This window comes from Callithrix jacchus, chromosome 12 (genome assembly GCF_049354715.1).
Source record: "Callithrix jacchus isolate 240 chromosome 12, calJac240_pri, whole genome shotgun sequence".
NCBI classification, from domain to species: Eukaryota; Metazoa; Chordata; class Mammalia; order Primates; family Cebidae; genus Callithrix; species Callithrix jacchus.
Genome location: NC_133513.1, coordinates 46,757,911 through 46,779,634, shown reverse-complemented (window position 1 = coordinate 46,779,634; position 21,724 = coordinate 46,757,911). Strand labels below are relative to the sequence as shown.

At 38.4% G+C, this 21,724-nt stretch overlaps 1 long non-coding RNA gene across 1 annotated transcript in view; it reads left to right on the top strand.

Annotated features, from left to right (window-relative positions):
* LOC103796666 (uncharacterized) overlaps positions 1-17,455 on the top strand; it is a 42,470-nt gene extending 25,015 nt beyond the window's left edge. The window contains exon 6 of the long non-coding RNA XR_001906601.4: positions 15,539-17,455. This is a non-coding gene — a long non-coding RNA (uncharacterized LOC103796666). The remainder of the gene's footprint in view (positions 1-15,538) is intronic.
* The last annotated feature ends 4,269 nt before the right edge of the window (positions 17,456-21,724 follow it).

Sequence of the window (21,724 nt, the reverse complement as noted above, 5' to 3'; positions counted from 1 at the left end):
TCCAGATATGGAGCCAAGGCCTAGTGTGAGGGTCTAGATCCTCCCATGTCATGGCACTACAGATCAGCATTTATGCCTTGGTCATTCTCAGAGAAGCTCCTTGGGAAACTTGTGGCACCAACACCTGAAATGCAGGAAGCTGGTCAGACTAGGAAAGGAGGGCCAGGGCTGGGGACCTCATGGCCAGCTATGGATATTCCTGATCAGAAAATACTTGTGGGACAGAAAGAAACATATCAGAAGGAACTACTAGTGACTCAAGAGATGGTGGAAGATTAGAAAATTACCAGCATCCTGGCATTTGCAAGGGTCACATGGGACAGCAAGTAAAAAAATATATTTTTTTTTCAAGTTGTTTGGCAGCACTTTATCCCACTCACTGGTGTATATGGGAAAAAGGGAAAGCGACCTCTCAGACACACTCCTGTCCTTTCTGTTTCTCTGCAACACTCATTTCAATTCTTTCTGGACACTTGTTTGGAGTCACTTAAGGGACAGTGGATGCAGCAACTGTAGTTCACTTCCCTAGTTCAAACTTTAGAGAGACCCTGAAGACATATCCTGATTTTCTTTGCTCAGCATGAAGGTTAAAATTAAAAAGCTATGGACATTTTCAGGAAAAGGCAGCTGAAATATCCAATCAGCTGCAAATTCACAAACCTGAAAGGCTAGAAATTATCTCTGTTTCAATGTGTAAATACATTTTTTAAAGTAAAATGCAATGAGAAAACATAAAATGGCTGATCATGGACAATTATAAATGTCAGCTTATCCACAACTACTCTTTGAGATGCATTCTTGCATCTCCCTGCCTCCACCCCACACACCCACAGGCACGGGCTCATCAGTGCTCTAGGCTACACTGTTTTTTTTTTTTCCTACTCCCTAGATATGTCCTGCACCTTCCTTTTTCAGGGACCTTGCTGTCACTCTTCCATCTGCCCAGAATGATCTTTTCTCTCTCCTCTTTTAGCTGACTGTTGACTTCTGCACATTTCTTTAGCACATATCTTCCTGCCAAGAGCTCTCTCATTTCTGATGTGATGATATCAAAATTTCTGGACTGATATTCGGATGTGAGCAGCTTCTTTATGTGTATAAGCTTCTTTATTTTCCTGCGTTGAAGGTCTCACCCCAGCTGATTGAAGGGGGAGTTTAAAATGTGACTAAAGTTGTCTTGGTTCCTTTAAGTTAATATTGTCTTTTTTATAAACTCAAAGTTATGTGATCTGAGAGACCAAAATAGACACCCTTTTATCAACTAAGATGGGCCCTAAGTTTGAGAAAACAAAGTTACCTACAGGTAGAGGTTCAGGGCCCAGCTGTCAAGGCAAATTTCTACTTTCCTAGGGCTTTAAATTCCCTAACAGTAGGAGTTATCAGACCCCTCCTAACTCTGACTTACAACCCAGGTCACTACAATTCTAACTGGACAGAGGACCAGCCTTACAATCATTCTTTTCTGATAAGCAATTGCAGAGTTTAAACCAATTTTAGTAGCTTATAGAGGCTGTGCACAAATGGTCTTTGTGTCATAAAGAGTCAAATTCCACCCTATTTTAGTGTTAAAACCCTGCCCCAAAGTTAACATAGGATGCATGTTACATGCATGTTTACCCACTATGCATGTGCTTGGCTCCCCTCATAAATATGTACAGCTTTTTCCCAAAACCAATTGAATATATGTGATACCGACTTGTGAGCCATAAAACCCAAACTGCCCTTCCTTTCATTGAAGGGAAAGCACCTTTGATCCACGATGAAAACTGTCCGTTCCCAGCCTGCAAACGATATCACCAATAAAGTTCTTTTCTACTATTTACCCATCCTGCTGGTCTTTTGGATGACATTCAAATTATATATGTTTTATTAGGTCTTTTTCTTCTCTCTTAAATATATTTCCCCTCTCCCAGACCTATCTAATAAGGCGTTTGGAGGTAGAAGGTTTACATATCCCCAGGGAACAAAGAAACCCAAAAGGTGATGATATAAGAGTTAAAAAGAAATTACTTAAGCAGATAATGAGTGTAAGAAAGTCCTGGGTAAGGTTTTCTTTTTAATGAAAAGCAGCCCCTAAATTACTTTTTTTAAGCAAAGAGCAGACTTTAAAATCAAGCTGCAGACACAGATAATCAAGTTGGAAGCTTGTCTGGGTGAAAACTGGCAACTGTGCCAATTGAAGGCTATCTGGGGGCAGCATGTTCAACATAGTGGTTCCATCGTCCCTTTTTTTTTTTTTTGTCAACCACATGTACAGTAAGGAACAGACATCATGGCCCGGGAAAGGTAGAGATCCCATCTGTTTAATAAAAGATTATGGTGGGATGCCCAGCTTCTTCGTGAGCTATGCAAATGTCACTACTTGTCCAACCAATCTCTCCGGCCCTATATAAATCAGATACCACTTCCACAAGCTTGTCTATAAAACCCCATACATCTCACCACGAAATAGAAGACCCACTAGGAAGCTTCTCTCTCTCTGCAGGAGAGAGAACTATTCTCTGTTCTCTTTCTTTGGCCTGTTAAACCTCTGCTGTTAAAATCACTACTTGCGCATTTCTGTCCTTGATTCCCTTGGTGTGAGACAATGATCCTCTGGTATTTACCCCAGACAATGACGCCACTTCAGTGACTTGCCTCCAGCTGCCCTCAAGGTCCTCACTGGCCTCTCAGCTTCTTGTTCTGCCTGATGACCAGGCTTTCTACACTAGGGTACTCAGGTCAATCTGTGTGTTTCCAAGCTGCTGCATGTCATGCTACATGTACTTCTGATGACTACCGATATTATCATTGTCTTCAGCCATGATGCTCCCACACTCTGTGGTCTCCTTGCCCATCCGAAGCCTTTCCTGGTCAGTGGCACTGAAGTACTACAGTGGCAGTAAAGTACCATAGTATTGGACATTGGAGCCAATTTTGAGATGAATCAGTCAGTTGAGGAGTTTTCCAGCTAGAAGTAAGCACAGGCATCTGTATTCTGAACTATAAGAAAAAGCATCACCAAACCTGGTTCTCTGAGCATGTCACGGAGGTCACAGCATTTCCTGACTCTGGTGGCAGGAACATGATCACAAGCATTTCTGTGGACAGCCTACTGCAGCAGGGACAACTGTCTCTTGGATTTGCTGGCAGAAACAGGAGCATGTTGGCCCACTTCCACACCCCTCTTTATCTGGAAGGTGTGGTCAAATTTGCCAGTATTCAGAGGGCACTTTTGAGGGCTGGCTTACACAGCCCAATGTGGAATGACCACCTGGAGTCTGGGGCTTATTACAGAAATAAGAATCTGAGGATCAAAGAAAGACATTCTCGACATACTGTAAGAGATTAAAATTTGCCTCCCCCAAACCTGCCACTTTGGCATACGGATTATTTTGAGCTAAAAATAGTTAAGATTCAATAGATGAAGTAAAAAGCCTTGCCAAGGCTTCTCTTCTCTGATTAAAAGCAGAAATTTTTGAAATATGAATGTGGCCACCAATCCTCTCTCCTGGGGAAGTTTTATGGCCATGAAGAGGACAAAAGTCAGTCTTGAGATGGACCTGTGCAAACAAGTCCTACTCCATTTGTCCCCCCATATATGAACCTTTCCACAGTTTGCCACCTTTGGAATCCTAAAATCTTTTCCTTTGTCTTATCATCTCTCTACAAATGTATTGTTTTTTGTTAAGATGCTATTAATACATCAGTCCAGGTACTGACTACCCTTCTGAGTGACTCAGATTGGGTTTCTCCTGTGAAGGTGTGCTGCATGTATTAATGCTCTGTCTTTCCTGTTAATCTGTTTTTTTGTCAGTCTAATTTGCAGGTTCATAGCTGGAAAACTTAAAAAGTAAGGGAAAAGTGGAATTTTTTTCTACTCTACAATAGCAGTCATTTAATTCTAAATAGTATTTACCACATACTCTTTCAGAAAACACTTGTTTTGACAGCTTCTTGTTATAGATTCAAAACCAAGCCCTGCCATTGAGAAGCTCACAGTGCAGTCAGGGAGAGAGAAAGCAATTAAGATGTGATGTACATATTCACAGAGTGAATACATACTAGGAAAAACTGGGGTCTGGGGGATGAGAGAAGTCTGCATTGGCTTTCTAGAGTTTTAATTTCTATGCTGTGTTGTGTATAATATCTTGATTCAGATAAGCATATGGTTTAATCACTGTTCTATCACTTACATAAAATAAAACAAATCAGATCGTAAATAAGGAAGGATTTTATTCCAAAGGATTATTGAATTGGGGGAGATACATTGCTGCAACTGGGGGAGAGCAACTACTGTAGCAGGGAGAAGGCTCCCACTGTGAGATCTCCAAGTGTCTCAAAGGTTAGGAAGAAAAGGGCTTTTCCTGTATAGAGAGAAATAAACAAAGATAGAATGAAACAGGGTGAATGGATGGAGGTGGCAGCTGTCATGATGTGATAACTTACCCTTTGTTAGCCTAACTGACTCCCTCTTAGCTGAGAGCTGTTTAGACTTCATGCTAGCTTCTTGAGCTGGACAGACTCCATATTAGCTTCTTTACTTGCCCCGCCTTCTCTTCCCTGACCCTGAGCACATAGCTGGGTCAAGCTGACTCCAAGCAGACCCAGGAATGTCCTTACTGATAAGGTACCGAGACAAGCTGTGCCAACCTAACCTAGGGATGCATCTGCTGATAAGTAACAGCTGCACCTGGAAGCCTTTGCTGATGGTATCAGCCAGCCCTTGGAATGTGCCTATATTTACATCTGGTTTTCTTCCTGTAGTAGTTTATCCTTTTAACTGAAAGTCCCTACATTTACAGCTGTGTATCTTCTTGTAATAGTTAACCTTTTGATTTTTGCCTGTTCTGGTTCTGTGAGAAAAAATCTGCTTTAGCTAGGTTCCCCCTCCCCTCCTTTAAACAGGGTATAAAACAGAACCAAGCCCCTTCTTCAGGGCCCAGAGAGTTAGCCATCTCCCCGTCTCTGGCAAAAATAAAGGACTTTTAATTTGAAACTCAGAGCATGGTGCTTTCTCTAACTCACTGGGGTACAACCATTATCTGACAGGTGATCAGAGAGGTTTTACTCGGAGTAGCACAGTCTCAGGAGGGGCCAGAAGGAGGGGCTGTATGCTGGCTGAGGTTAAGGGTAAATCAAAGTTCAGGGATATAGGGAAAGAAAAAGTGAAGTATTGAAATGCGAGATTATAAAATTAACATAAGACAAAAGTATGACAAATTGCAGGGTTTTATTGCCGGCAACCACGGAGGACTCACATCTCTCCAACCTGTGGCCCCGAAAAGAGGGTGACAAGACTCTTTTATACCCATAAACCACCTCCAGGGGTGGGGGTGAAGGGATTCAGACATTCTGAGGGCCAGGGGATTCCATAAATCACCTCCCGGGCAGAGAGGTGGGAGTGGGTCTCTGGACATTCCAAGGGCTAGGGGATTGTTACCTAAGTGGCTTACAGAAGTCAAGATAAGCGTTAGTTTACACACTGTCTGGGCAGTAGTGGAATCCACAGGTCTCAGTTACTTATTACAAGTCGCAGGGGCCAGGATGGAATTATTCTTGTCATTACCGGTAAGCAAAGGCCAGAAATTCTGGCAGTTATTGATAAGAAAAGGTAAGCAGCTTTACATAGTGAGCACTTTGCAGAGCAAACTAGCAGTTTTATTTACAGAAGCCAAGGCCAGTAGTTATTGTGAGGAGAATGGGGCAGCCGTTACAACTTATTTCTGGAAAACAGTTTTGTCTTGTATAAAATGGCGTTGCTCAGGTTCCAGCTATAGCACAAAAGAAGCTTGAATAAAGTTTGTTCAAGTCACAATAGCAGGTATTCTACAGTTGGTACTGTTTAGCTAGTCATACACAGGGCAAGGAATAGAAATTTGGAGATCCCATGTCTGGCATTTTCATAGGTAAACAAGGGCAAGCATCTGAGAGTCTGGCCTAAGTCCTATCAGAAAGGATGGTCCTTCACAATAAGCCACTTCCTGAAACACAAAATCATGGGGAGATTTCTCAGTTTTTGCTCTTTTTCAGGAGCACAGGCTGAGACAAAATCCGATATTGCCAATGAGTCTCAATTTCTTATAGGAAAATTGGGATTAAAATGATTCCTTTGCCAGGGTGGTTGTGAAGATAGTAGATGCAACTTATATAAAGGAGGATAGCATGGTACCAGGTACATTTTAAGAGTCTAATAATAGCAGTCAATATTATAATTCTGATAACTTTTGTTTTTGTTATTACTGTATTCTGGGCTTTGCTTTCATTAAAGCAATTTTTATTATCTATTTTACAATTAAATGCAATTAACCAGAGTCTATAGCAAAGCATTTAGCAAAAAATCAAATGCATAATTAATCTTAATGTGACCTCATTACCATCCAGGAGAGAGCCAGTGGCATTAGAAGCATTTGACCAAACAAAGGACATACCAGTCAGATCTTAAACTAACTTTCGAACATGAGTTCATTCAATGCATTGCCTGGAACCCATGCAAAGTGATTTGTAATCTAAATGAGAATGGGCCACTGGAGTATAGAGGCTGGAGACTCCTTTTTGGGACTAAAGAGATGCCAGCTCTCTGAGGGTTGTGCCTCTGGGTCTTCATGTGTACTTAGACTCCTGCTGATGTGACCGCAGTGGCTCTTTCTAGAAGCCTTCAAATCCTTGGAGACCTTTCTCTCTCACACTGGGTATGGCTTTCTCCTAACATCTTCTTATTGGCTTATAAAGGATTCCTTTGAGAATTTGTAAGGAGACTTACATATTTCATGGGCTTATCTGCCTGTTTAATTATGTCTACATGCAAAGAAGTCTTCCTGGCTAGGCATACATTTTACAGTACAGTTACCTAAATATTTCAACAGCTGGGCTTCTCTGTATCATCAAGAACTGTGCCAGTCTTTGCTTAAGAGGAAAGGCTCAAAATGAAGAAGCTGTAGAAATGTGTGTGTATTATAAGTAGATCTCCATGTATAAATAGGGTGGCTAATTTTTATTTTTAAAGCAAATCAAACAAAAAAAATGACTGCCCTTTGCATTGGCCATGTGTGAGCTAGTTTAATAGCTGTAGTTGAGCTTTGGAGCAAAAGAAGCACAAATGAAAATCCTGATTTTCTCATTTACCAACTGGACAAAATTATGCAAGTCATTTAACCTCCCTGAGCCTTATTTTCCTTCTTTCAAAAAATGACAGTAATGACTGGGCATGGTGGCTCACGCCTGTAATCCTAGCACTTTGGGAGGCCAAGGTGGGTGGATCATAAGGTCAGAAGTTCAAGACCAGCCTGGCCAATATGGTGAAACCCTGTATCTGCTAAAAATACAAAAATTAGCTAGGCATGGTGGCGCATGCCTGTAGTCCCAGATACTTGGGAGGCTGAGGCAGGAGAATTGCTTGAACCCAGGAGGCAGAGGTTGCAGTGAGCAGAGACTGTGCCTCTGCACTCCAGCTTGGGTAACAGAGCAAGACTCCATCTCAAAACAACAACAACAAAATGAGAGTAACGGTGGTGCAATTGCTAACTCCTGGAAATCACTAATCTATTCTCCATTCCCTTAATTTTTTCATTTCAAGAATGTTATATAAATGAAATCATATAATATGTAATCTTTGGAGATTCATGATTTTCACTGTTTTATTGAGGTATGATTGACATACAAATAGCTTCACATATAATATATATGCAATTTGACAAATTAGGAGGTAAGTATATACTGATGAAAGCATCACCAGAATCTTTGTCCTAAACATATCCATCACCTCTAAAAGTTTTCTCCCATTATATTTATTTATAATCATTATTTTGTATATATAACACTTCTCTTAGAACATTTTAAATTATATAACACACTATTGCGACCTATAGAAATTACCATAAACAGTAGATCTCTAGGTCTTATTTGTGTCATATAACTGAAAGTTTTTACCCTTAACTAAGAGCTCTCCATGGTCCCCTCCCCTCAATCCCTGGAAACCACTATTATCTCTGCTTGTCTGAGTTTGACTATTTTACATTCCTCATACAAGTGGGATCACATAGTATTTGTTCTTCTGTGTTTGGTTTATTTCATTTACTATAATGTCTCCTAGGTTCATCCATGTTGTTGCAAATAGTAGAGTTTTCTTCTTTTGTAAAGCTGTGTGATCTATGCCCACAGTGGAATATATGTGTGATATGTATTCCACATGGATATATGATACATATATATTTATCCATCATATGTAAATAAAGCTATTTTTAAAGCTAATTAAATAAAAAAGAATGCCCTTTGCAGACATTTATCCATTCATCTGTGGATGAACACTTAGGTTGATTTCACATCTTGCCTATTGTGAATACTGCTACAACGAATGTGAGAATGCAGATATCTCTTGAAGACCCTGATTTCAATTCCTTTGGATATACACCCAAAAGTTCAATTGCTGAACTATATGGTAGTTCTATTTTTAGTTTTAACCCAGAATAATGCCTTGAAGATTTACTCAAGTTGGTAATTATATTTTTTAAAATAAAAGTATAGCTGATTATTAAATCAACTTAATCCATCCAACTCTTAATAAAGAGTTCATTCCCTCCAGATTATTCATACAAAGGGACTTTAATGAAGATATTAGTGCTAGAGGTGAGAGCAGCAGTAAATAAGCCAACAAAGGATGTGGACACATCTGAGGGCAAGCAACAGTAGGAGCCACGGACATCCCTAAACTGAAGCGGAAGAGGAAAGTATTACCTGACTAGAGCCCAGTGAGTGGCACAGCTGGAAAAGGAGGAGTGCCTTGGTGGGAGCAGGGATCAGGAAAAACACAGTTACCGCAGATTCCAACTGGGAGAGCATGTCCTGACCTCTTCTGCCACCTAGATTTTCTGCCTAACTTTGGCCAAACCAAACAGAAAGCCAGCAAACCAGGAAATCCACACAAAGCGGTCTTTGGAAGCCAGCCTCCTTGGGCATAGAGCAAGGCAAAGAAGGGCACAGACAGATTTTAGAACAAACTGCAAATAACCAGCACAACAGTGATGCGAATTTGTTCATTCAACAAATACATATTTTTTTGATGTCTGCTATTTGCAAGACTCAATTCTCAACATTGAAGAATCATAGTAAACTAGAACAATGGAGCCTTTGTCCTTAATTTCTAGTAAGTGGAGACAACCAATAGATATGTGTATTTGTAGATATTATAACATATTTATTGATATAAATGCTATAAAGAAATGAGAAAGATGATTTTGGAAAGAGCAGGCACACTGCTGAAGTGATGCCTTTGAATAGGGAAGAGATGATGGATGCTCAAGAGACAGGTTGGCCTTAAACAGGGACATGGGCAGTTCATCCATCATACCAGCCCAAGAAGCAAAATCACTGGGTAAAGAGAAGTGTAGGATTGCAAATGCAGTGGATGGAATATATAGATGTTCTGTTCTGCTGGTTTGTTCTCTCAGTGAAAAGAAAGTAAACTGAGAGGAAAGACAATTTAAAAGGAGTTGCAGGTTTTAGGAAAGAAGAGATGGGAAAAAGGGAGAGTTGAAGTGTAAATGGACTAAGTTGTAGGCATCTTTTGAATATTCTTGCCCAGGCTGTATCCCAGACCAATTAAATCACAATCACCAGGAGTGAAACACAGGCATGAGCAATTTTTGAAGCTGCATAGTTGACATCAATGTGCAGACAAGTTTGGCAACCACTGAACTGTGGAAAAGAAACATGACAGTTTGGCAACACTTGAGATCAGAAGTCATGACTTTAATCTGAGATCAGTCAACATGGTCATTTTTTCTCACCAGTTTCGGTGGCATGTGTGTAGGTATAGGGTGGACTGTGGGCTATATTTAACCATGACTGAGTTTAACTAGATAAAAATGATGAATAGAGAGGAAGACAGAGAGCTCAGGTGTATGGTAAAAAGTTGATGAACATGAAACCTGGGCTCACAGCTGGGAAAAAAGGACTTGGCTGTGACAGTAACAAGTCAGCAGGATAATAAGACTGTAGGCTCCTATGAGGTCAAATTTCTGGAGCTGGTATACTAGAAGGAGTGAGCTGAAAAAGTGGAAGATGATGATCAGATTTTAGTGTACACGGAACTGAGATTGTAGAGTGGAAACAATTCCTGGTAGTGCTAAATTTCAGAGCATAAGCTCAGGAGTTGGTGGCTGATATGGGCTAAAAACAGAATATTAAGGAGAGCATTAAAGAACTAAAGGTTGAATGCATTATAGAGTTCCTATGGGTGGATGCTGAAATCCTTAAGAAATATGAATAGTATTAGAGAAAGAGGCATTAAGCCAGATGCAAAAAAAACCTAATTGTTATATTTAGCTGTAATACGTGTTGGAACAAATCTGAAAGAAACGTTCCATTGTCTATATGAAACTATAGAGCAATGATTAGAAACAGATTTTTGGGGCCCATCTGATCTGATACTCGTTATACCACTTAAGCCTTGTGCTGATGATTTAACCTCTTTTTGACCCAGTTTATTCATGAATCAATACAGATGATAATATCTTTCTTTTTTTAGGTATATAAAGTATTTATTAACAGAAAGGCCTACAAACTTACTTCTTCTTGGATACATTCACAATGTGGCCATGGTGAACAGGGGTCTTGGTGTGCTGGCCTCGGACATGAAGACCCCAGAAGTGGTGCAGCCCTCTATGGGCCGAATCTTCTTCAGTTGCTCCAGGTCTTCACGGAGCTTATTTTCCAAACAATTGGCTAGGACTTGGCTATATTTCCCATCCTTTACATTCTTCTGTCTTTTCAAGAACCAGTCTAGGACCTTGTACTGGCGTGAATTCTGCATAAGGGTAATCACATGTTCCACCTCATCCTCAGTGAATTCTCCCACTCTCTTGGTGAGGCCAATGTCTGCTTTCCTCAACGTCACCTTCTCATCAGCTTTTTATGAGAACTTAACTGATGTATAGCCTGGGAGGTGCTTAGAACCTTGCCTGGCATTACCACGTGAGTTGTTATTCATACTTCTTAATTATCCCTGATCCCAGTCAGCAGTGACTCCTGGCTTAAACCAAGGGCAAAGTTCTCAAACTGGAATGTGCATCATAATTATCCTGAGGGCTTGTAAAACATATTGGCCAGTCTCAATCCCAGAGTTCTTGATGTATAGTAGGGTCCAAGAATTTGCATTCCTAAAGTGTTCCCAGGTGAGGCTGATTCTGCTGGCTGAGGGGCCACATTTTGAGAACAACTTCTGGGGGGTGGACCCCAGAAGCTATGCTCTAACAAGCCTCCATGTGTCTTTTATTATAAGCTGAAGTTTGAGAACTGCTCTAGGATTAGTAAAGCTAATACACTTACTCCTTCTTGCCTAGTTCATCTCGGTATGTCTCTAAATCTTTAGGTCATGCTGGCATCAAAACTCTCCTTTTTTCTGCCTCTGGAAAAATTGATTCATCTGTTTCTGCTCAGGCCCTTTCTTGCTTAGTTGCCTAAATAATTTTCCACATGGCTTGGTAAAAATTGGAAAAGAATGTTTCTCACCAAATGGATTTAAGTGATGTTTCAGACTTTTAAAGGAAGCATGCTTTTAACTTCCATCAGTTTCTAATGCTAGAAATGGTAAGATTTAATTATCAAGGCATTGCCATGGGCTGTCCCTTACCTGTGGGACAAAAACAGATCTGAAACTTGAAAATAAAACTGCTGATGTCATATCTTTTCAATGTCTTATAGAGGTGAAGACCATTCAAAGATTGTACAGGAGAACATAGTTAGTTCATTTCATAGTTTAATAGCTGTTTAAAATTACAGATTCAATGAAATTGTTTGCAGACATGTATTTTTTTCCAGAAGGGATACGAATAATTTTCTTCCAAATGGAATAGATTATCTCCCAAATGTATAGTCTACTGGACAGTAAACAGTTAAGAGTAACAATTTTTTTGTTTGTTACTTTTTTTTTGGAGATGGAGTCTCACTCTATTGCCCAGGCTAGAGTGCAGTGGCACAATCTCGGCTCACTGAAACCTTCACCTTCCTGTTTCAAGCAATTCTCCTGCCTCAGCCTTCCAAGGTATATGGGACTACAGGTGCATGCCACCATGCCCAGCTAATTTTTGTATTTTCAGTAGAGATGGGGTTTCACTATGTCGGTCAGGTTGGTCTCAAACTCCTGACCTGGTAATCGGCCTGCCTTGGCCTCCCAAAGTGCTGGGATTACAGGCTTGAGCCACCTGTCCTGGCCTATAAACACTCTTAGTTCTTAAATATTCTTTGAAATAGCCTGTTCCCTCATTAGTTAATAAATTTTAAAGTCTTTGAAGTGTGCTTATTTTATGTTTTCCTGAGTCATGATTTTGCATGTCGAAAGATTATATTTTAACACTATTCACTGAATAACCCATTTGAAATTATCTTGAGAGGACTAAGCTTAAAACTTGGTGCACATGATCACTCTGTGGCATAAATGTGCCACCACTAATTAAATTTTACTGTAATCAGTTTGAAAATCCATTGTAGCAAAGGACATCAGAATGCATCAGGAGGGAAAGCTAAGAACCATGGTTTCCCAGGTCGCCCATTTCTTCACAGGAGAGGTATTCAGGTAGTGGCTATTCAGCTGTCCTGCCTTTCCAGGACAAAGTCCTGCCAGAATGCAAGAACCCCAGGGTAAGTGATATTACCACCTGCAAATCTTTTGCTAAGCCATCTCCCAGGGCTAGGATGAAGCTCTGGTAGTTTGTGACTATGTAAAGTCTGGTATCCTCTTGCTGTACTGTCTTGGGGCTCTATTAGTAATCACTCATCACATGTCTGGTCACATTGTAACCATGCAGTGATGACCAACCAGGGCATCCACCAGAATCTCCTGCATTATGAGGAGCATGGCAGGCTCAACCACAGTATTTCTATTCACTCTTCTCTTGATCAAATTCAGATTCCCAGTTTAAGTAAACACTTTTTAAATGTACATATGAAATTCCACAATGGAGAATGCTTATAAAACCTTATTTTCTGAAATAAAAATTAGCTTTGATTTCAGAAAATGAGAATATCAGTTCAGAGAATATTTGAGGGAAGGAAATTATTTATGGAAATTCAGAAAAAAATACAGAGCTGAAAGTTAGTAAAAGTAATAAATAAAATATGGTTGCTTATAAAGTCAAAATAAGAAAAAACTATAGTAAGTTTAATCAAAATAAGACATCAACATTACAAAAGATATATCATATATTGTAATGGCTAAAATGATTAAATTATAATGGATTTTTCTTATAGCTTTGTGATAAAATTAGAAATATCGACAAAAGGGATTATGTTCTATAAAACAAAACAACAAGTACTGTAATAACAGCAAAATTAACATCAAAATTAACATAGTAAGAAGTAAGAAACCTGAACAAAGCAACTGAAAAATAAAGTTGTTAAAGATTTTCCAGATGGTGAACAGTGTGAACAGAGGGACTTTCCATATTATTCTTTAACAATTTCAGTGTCAACTATTCATTCGAAGTCATAAATCAAAAAGATAGTTACCCAACTGGGCACAGTGGCTCAGGCCTGTAATCCCAGCACTTTGGGAGGCCAAAGTGGGCGGATCACAAGGTCAAGAGATTGAGACCATCCTGGCCAACATGGTGAAACCCTGTCTCTACTAAAAATGCAAGAATTAGCTCCCGTCTCCTGGCAGTCTCCCTTCCTTCCTTGCTTGACCTCCCAGCACTGGAGGACAGGCTGGGCACTCTGCTCTTCTTGCCAGCTCTACCTTCTTCCCAGGTGATCTCATCTGGCACATGACTTTCAATATTATTTCTATCCAATAACTCCTTAGTTCACATCTCAGCTTTGACTTCTCCCTCGAGCTGCAGACTTGTCTGTCTAACTGGGTTCCTGTGGTTGAAATGAGCATCTCAAAATTAACCTGGGTATCAAAAATAGAATTAGTGCACTTGTGGTCCTGGCTACTTGGGACGCTAAGGCAGGAGAATAGCTTAAACCTGGGAGGCAGAGGTTGCAGTGAGATCATGCCACTGCACTCCAGCCTGGTGACAGTGAGACTCTATTTCAGAAAAAAAAAAAAATAGATTGCCCAATGTAGCTATAAGACAATGACCAACTTGATCCCTAGAGCTGTTAGAGTTTTTACAAAATTAGAAGTGAATTGATTGTAGTTAGCTATAGATATGAAAATCTAAATAAACTACTTTAAATTAAGCAATATAATAGAAAAGTATTAAATCAAATTGATCAGATTGGGAATGCAACCCCAATGCAATATTTAACAATTCATAAATATTACACAATAAATGGGTAATTTAAGGAAAATACAACATTTTTATAGGTATCTAAAAGAAATTTGAGTAATTCTTAACTCATGGCAATAAATAAATATTTTTTAAAATACAGTATTCTTCTTTAAGCTTTTAAAAAATTTTGAAAATTGGAAATATCTTTATTTTCTGAATAAAAATATATAAACATAGTTTATAGAACTGTGCTGTCACAGATGCAAGTGGAGTTGACCCACAGTCTCTGGGTCTTCTGGCTAGTGCCTGGGTTTCTACAAAGGGAATACGTATTCATCAGCAATTTATATCATGTGGTTCCAGTACCAGAAGACTATGCAGGTAAAGGCAGCAGCCCATGAGGTATCTGTGGAACTGAGAAAAGTTCAGAAGGATAACCAAATATTGACAAGAGAAAGATGAGCACTTTTCCTGGTGATACTATTTTGCCACTGGCAAGGCCGACTCCAAGTTACCCAAGCTACTAGTAAACTTTCTGAGGCAAATGTCACCACCACTCTCTCCATTGAAGGTAAAAACTAGATTAGTTTGATTCTAGAACGTATGTATGTTCCAGGCAGAGTCAACTGTGGTATTATTCTACTTACATAGGTTTAGACATTTACGAAAGTTGCATCTAGATTATTAAACTAAAACAGGGTCAGGGAAGGTGCTGTAACAGCATCCTCTATTCTGTCACCATCTGCTCAAACTCACTGTAATGGGGGGAAAAATGGCCCCTAGGGTATAGTGCAAGAATAGCTAAGATTATGATTTGGTTGTTTGTCAATGGATTCTTTATCACCTTTGCTTGCATTTCCTTACACGGCATCTTGAGACTATCATTATAGTCTTACCTGGGCATGTAAAAATGTTTGTGGTAATCCCAGAACTTTGGGAAGCTGAGGGGGGTGGATCACAAGGTCAGGAGTTCAAGACCAGCCTGGCCAAGATGGTGAAACCTCATCTCTACTAAAAATACAAAAATTAACTTGGTACAGTGGCGGGTGCCTGTAATCCCAGCTACTTGGGAGTCTGAGGCAGGAGAATCGCTTGAACCCGGGAAGTGGAGGTTGCAGTGAGCCGAGACTGTGCCACTGTACTCTAGCCTGGGTGACAGAGCAAGACTCTGTCTCAAAAAAAAAAAAACGCTTATTGTGACAAGATTATTAATCCCCATTGGATTAATTGTGCTTATTAATCCCCATTGGATTAATTAAAAATGCTTATTGTGGCAAGATTATTAATCCCCATATGGACTTAATAATCAATTTTATGTTTTCTTCTTTTTTCTTTATCTTTTGCAGATGATAATAATGACCTAAGCAAACAGATTGAAATAGACCTGAAAGCAAAAGTTGTTCCATAATTTATGAGCTCCTAGGATCTATGAAGAATCTATAATTAAGAGAAACGTTACTATTAAGAGCAATGGATAAACTCAGATTGCATTAGATGCAAAAGAATCTTGAGTCTTAATTAACAAAAAGCTAATATCCAGAAGGAAACTGTGTGGAGATTTAACAACACAGCTGATGGTCAAATTCAGATCTGGCTGGTCATCAATCATGGCTCCATGCCCCACTAATGCTGAAGAAGTTGTAAGAATGACATTAATTTTCAAGTTGAAAGAACATTTAAACAAACTATATATTTTTTGTTCATAGAGACACAATTACTTGCTATCTTTAAATTGCACCTGTAAGAAAAACACCAAAACTGCTCTGATTCTTGTTTTCATCTTTCACAGTCTTCTTATGTTGTCTAATATATAAATCCACAATTTAAAAGATCTTTCAGGTTGCTGAGAAAATAGTTGAAATTGAGAAACTGGATGCTGTGACTGAAGAGTGCAAAAAACTAGACAAAATTGAAATTTTTCAATTTATGAGAGCAAGTCTGTGTAAAGGACTGTGAAAGGCCAATTGAAAATGTTTTTCCTACAGGGGAAGAAAACAATCAGAATGACATGGGTACAACTGTTAACCTTTACAATTTGTAACAAAGGCAAAAAAGTCTCATTTGGTATAAAATTGTCCAATTAATATTTCATTAACTTGCGAAAAAAAAAGAAAAGAAGGGAGGAGGCAGGAAAGATAGCTCATAAGAAAAATATTACAATATGGAAGTATCAAAGCAGAAACTGAAAGTATGTCACTACCTTACCTTTCTCTGCCTCGAAAGAAAATCTGTGTAATAGTTGGATATTAATATGTTTAACTTGCATAGTGTAAATTTACATTTTATACAATATAACTGATATATGTTCCAAATATAATATGCTATTTATTTTCCGTTTTTCATTACACAAAAATAGGCTCACAACATAGATATGATTCCCTAAATTTTATTTTTTTTATTTTTAAAATGTATCATGGACTTTTGCTGGTGGCAAGAAAAAGTCAATATACTTTTCCCTATTCTCCTATTACATACAACTAAAAACACTGTATTTGTATAAAAGGCAACATAAGGAGACTGAAAGATGGAAATAAGAATGAAGACTGGCCAGGCACAGTGGCTCTCACCTGTAATCCCAGAAATTTGGGAGACAAAGGCGGGTAGATCACTTGAGGTCAGGAGTTCAAGAACAGCCTGGTCAACATGTGGAAACCCAGCCTTTTCTAAAAATACAAAAATTAGATGGGTGTGGTGGCAAGCTCCCGTAATCCCAGCTACTGGGGAGGCTGAGGCAGGAGAATTGCTTGAACTTGAGAGGCGAAGGCTGCAGTGGGCTCAGATCACGCCATTGCACTCCAGCCTGGGTGACAGAGCAAGACTCCAGAAGAAAGAATAAGAAGGAAAAGGAGAAGGAGAAAGAATAAGAAGGCAGGCTGATTAGGGACTTCAGGATCCAAAGGCCAACGTGGTGGTTTTCTCTGTATGTTTGTTTTCTTTTGTCTCCTATACCCTACACTCAAAGCAGAAGAAGCCAGTCAGCCCAGAAACCACAAAAGGCATTGAGAAACAAAAGAAAACCTACTCTCTCTACCTAAAGTACCAGGAAAGGGACAGCACAATGAGGATGAAACCTTTCGACAATAACTGTTGTACCTCAACAAAACACCACGGGAAAAAAACTGGTCACGCCCCAACCTTTGCCAGCCAAGACTAAATGGGAAGCCTATCCTTTCACTCTTGCAAGATTGCAACGAAGCACCTCAACACCACCTCTGCACATTTTACTTTGACAACTTAGAAAAATGGACCAATTCTTTGAAAAATGCAAGCTAATACAACTCATTTAATATAAAATAGATAACTTGATAGCCTACAGCAATTATGAAAATTGAATTTGTAACTAAAAATCTCTCCCCAAAAGTCTCCAAGATCAGATAGTTTCACTGGAGAACTCAAGCAAATGTTTAAGGAAAAATTAACACCCATTCTGTACAAATTTTGCCAAAAAATAGAGAGAAGACTTTCCAATTAATTTTATGAAGCTGATGCTATACTAATGTCACAACTGGACAAGGACAATACTAATAAATAAATAAATACGAACTACAGATCAATAACTCTCATGGATATAGAAGTAAACATCTTTAATAAAGCAGAAATCAGTGAAATATATATGAAGACTAAATGGGATTTATTTTCAGGATGCAAAGATGGTTCAATAAGCAAATATCCACTAATTTAATCTACCATATTAACAGGCTAAAGAAGAAAAAAATAACATCAATCAATGCAGGAAAAAAATCTGACAAAATTTGACACTCATTCATGATAAAAATCTCTAAAAAAAATAGGGATACAGGAGAACACCTCAATTTCATAAAGAAGATCTGCAAGAAAGCCATCCTATTATTATACTTAATGGGAAAGACTGAATGTTTCCTCCCTAAGCCTGTGAAAAAGTCATACCTGCTTTCACCACCGTTATTCAACCTAGTGCTTGAATTTCTAGCCAGTGCAATAGTAAAATAAAAAGAAATGAAAGAGGTACAAGTTAGACAGGAGGAAATGAAACTATTTCTATTAGCAGATAACATAATTACATATGTAAAAAATCTCAAAGATTCCACCAAAAAAATAGAAATGAAGTGAGTTCACTAAGTTCATGGGATACAAGATAAGCATACAAAAATCTACTGTATTTTTATATACCATCGATAATCATGTCGTTGTTGAAATTACAAGCACAATACCATTTACAGTTTTCCTAAAATTATGGAATACTTAGAGGTAAATCCAACAAGACATCAGGACTTACATGCTTAAAACTACAAAGCATTGATTTGAAAATAAAATCACCAAATTTCTAAATAAATAAAGAGAACATACTGGGTCCATGTATTGTAACACTATGCAGTACAGATGTCAATTCTTCCTCAAATTGATAGGTAGGTTTAGTGAACTCCCTACCAAACTTTCAGCATGATTTTTCTATATGTCTATAAAATTACTGAAAAATTTACATGGAAAGAACCAGGAACTACAATCGTTGAAACAATTGTGAAAAGAATAATAAATTAAAGGCATCAGCTTGTCCAATTTCAAGACTTATGATATGGCTATAGCAGTCAAGGCTGTATGACATTGGCAGAGGCATGGCCACATAGACCAGTAGAAAAGGAAAGAAAACTCATAAACACACACACACACCCCTAAATGTTTTTGAAAAAAGTGCAAAAGCAATTTTGTTGCTTTGTTCATTGGTGTTGCACAAAATGATCAGCATAGGCAAAACAAACCTGGAGTTAAATCTCACACCCAAAAAAAATTAGCTCAAAATCAATCATGGATTTAAATTTGAAACCTAAAACTACAAAACTTTTAGAAAAAGACAAGAGAAAACTTTGGAGACCTAGGTCTACCTAAAGCATTCTTCACCTTGAAATCAAAAGCATGATTCATAAAATTAAAAACTGCACTGTTTTAAACCAATAAGATTTACTAAATTGATAAACTGAACTTCATTAAATTTTTTAAAATTTGTTCTAGGAAACTATATTAGGATGATTATAAAGGAAGCTGCAGAGTGGGAAGAAAGACCACATAACTGACAAAGACTCACATCTGGAGTATATAAATAACTCAAAACTCAATAGTAAAAACAAATGCAATTATATCATGAGCAAAAAATATTGAGGCATTTCACTGAAAAAGATACATAGATGCAAAAAAAGTATATGAAGAAACATTCAGTATTATTAACCATTAAGGAAATACAGATAAAAACCAAACAAATATTACTATACACCTCTCAAAATGACTGAAATAAAAAATAATACCCAGGCAAGGTGGCTCATTCCTGTAATCCCAGCACTTTGGGAGGCCAAGGCAGGTGGATCATTTGAGGTCAGGAGTTCGAGACCAGCCTGGCCAACATGGTGAAATTCATCTATACTAAAAATATGAAAATTAGCCAGGTGTGGTGGTGGGCACCTGTAATCCCCGCTACTCAGGAGGCTGAGACAAGAGAATCACTTGAACCCGGGAGGCAGAGGTTGCAGTGAGCTGAGATTGCCCCATTGAACTCCAGCCTGGGTGACAAGAAACTCCATCTCAATAATAATAATAATAACCACCAAATGCCAGCAAGGATGTGGAGAAATAATCACTCATACATTTATGGTGGGAAGAGAAAATGGTAAAGCTACTCCAGGAAAAAAAAATTCTCAGCATTCTTACAAAATTAAACATGCAACTACCCTGCAACCCAGGAAATGCACTCTTGGGCATTTAAATTAAAAAAATTAAACCTGTGTTTGCACAAAACTTGTATGTGAATGTTTATAGCAGCTTTCTTTGTACTAGCTCAAAACTATAAATATCACCCTGACGTTCTTCAACAGGTGATTGGTTAAATAAATTGGTATATCCATGCTATGAAATACTACTCACCAATAACAAGAAACAAGCTATTAAAATATGCAACAAACTGGGGAATTGCCAGAAAAAATAAATTATGATGAATGAAAAAAAGCCAATCCCATACATTTACATGACACAGTGAATTGTGTGTGTGTATACACGAATATATATACTATTTTGTATATGAAATACCTCACAAAATTATAAAATGGAGAACAATTTATTGGTTTCTATGGGTTAAGAAGGGGTGAAGATAAGAGGAAAGTGGGGATGACCATAGAAGGGCAGCATGAGGGAGCCTTTTAATGATGGAGTGTTCTGAATATTGACTGTATCAGTGTCAATATCCTGGCCATGAAATTGGACTATAGTTTTGAAAGACGTTATTGTTGGTAGAAACTGGGTAAAGGGTACAAACGATCATCTGTATTGTTTTTGATAACTATATGAACCTAATATTATCTAAAAATAAAAAGCTTAACCTTTATTAAACTTAAAATAAATTAATTAGTAGAAAGTAATAATCAAGAGATTAATTGTATTAAATTTGTCCATATCTTTCTGAGACAAGACCCAGAAATGGAACTATCTCTCACATACACTTTCTCTCTCTTGCAGAAAGGCATTCAGATATGCATCATATAAGATTTGCAATAATATGTTATATTCCATATTTTCTTAATTTCTCATTTTTTCTTTTGTATAACATTAACATCTTTGTATAACATTAAAATTCTTCTGTTCATTTTTCCTGGTAATCCAGTGCTTATTGAAGAAATGTGGGCCTTCTCTCTCTGTCTCTCAGTTCACAGACACCAGTATTTCCTGTAAACTGGATCCAAAAATCCCTATACTTTTCTTTTTCATGTATTTCTTTATCTTTGATCATACTCAAGTCTTCATGAACCCAAAGAGAAGCATTATTATCTTTTCCAAGTACTGTTCCCTATAAGCCTGCATTCCTCAGTTTTTTAATTCTGTAGGCCTTGATTAACACTTATGACCTTAATGAAAGTATTTAAAAAGTTATTTTCTGCTGGGTTTGGTGGCTCATGCCTATAATCCCAGCACTTTGGAAGGCTGAGGCAGGTGGATCACCTGAGGACAGGAGTTCACAATTAGCCTGACAAACATGGTGAAACCCATCTCTCCTAAATCCAAAAAAAAAAAAAAAAAAAACCAGCCAGGCATGGTGGTGCATGCCTGTAATCGAGCTACTTGGGAGGCTGAGATAAGAGAATCCCTTGTACCTGGGAGGCAGAGATTGCAGTGAGCTGAGATTGCACCATTGCACTCCAGCCTGGGCAACAAGAGCAAAATTCCACTAAAAAAAAAAATATTTTCTATAATTTATTTTCTTGATAAAGTAGGGCTAAACTAGTAAGCATTTGTGATGAGTGTTGGTACCCAAATCCATTCCTCATGTCTCCTTCTCTTCAGAAGCCTTGGGAAAGCTACTCATAAACAGTAATGGCCAGTGAAAAAGAAAGTGCTACTTTTTTCAGCATTGGAAAAGCACTTCACACTATAGTACAGTTCTCTGTTATAAAAGCCACTCAGGGAGAACAACCCAGGATTGAAGCTCTCGCTGGATGCACAGAGAGGGTGAGTCGGGGACGCATTTCCAGACGGATCTTAGCTGCCCACAGAACGGGGAAATTCCCAGGTATAAA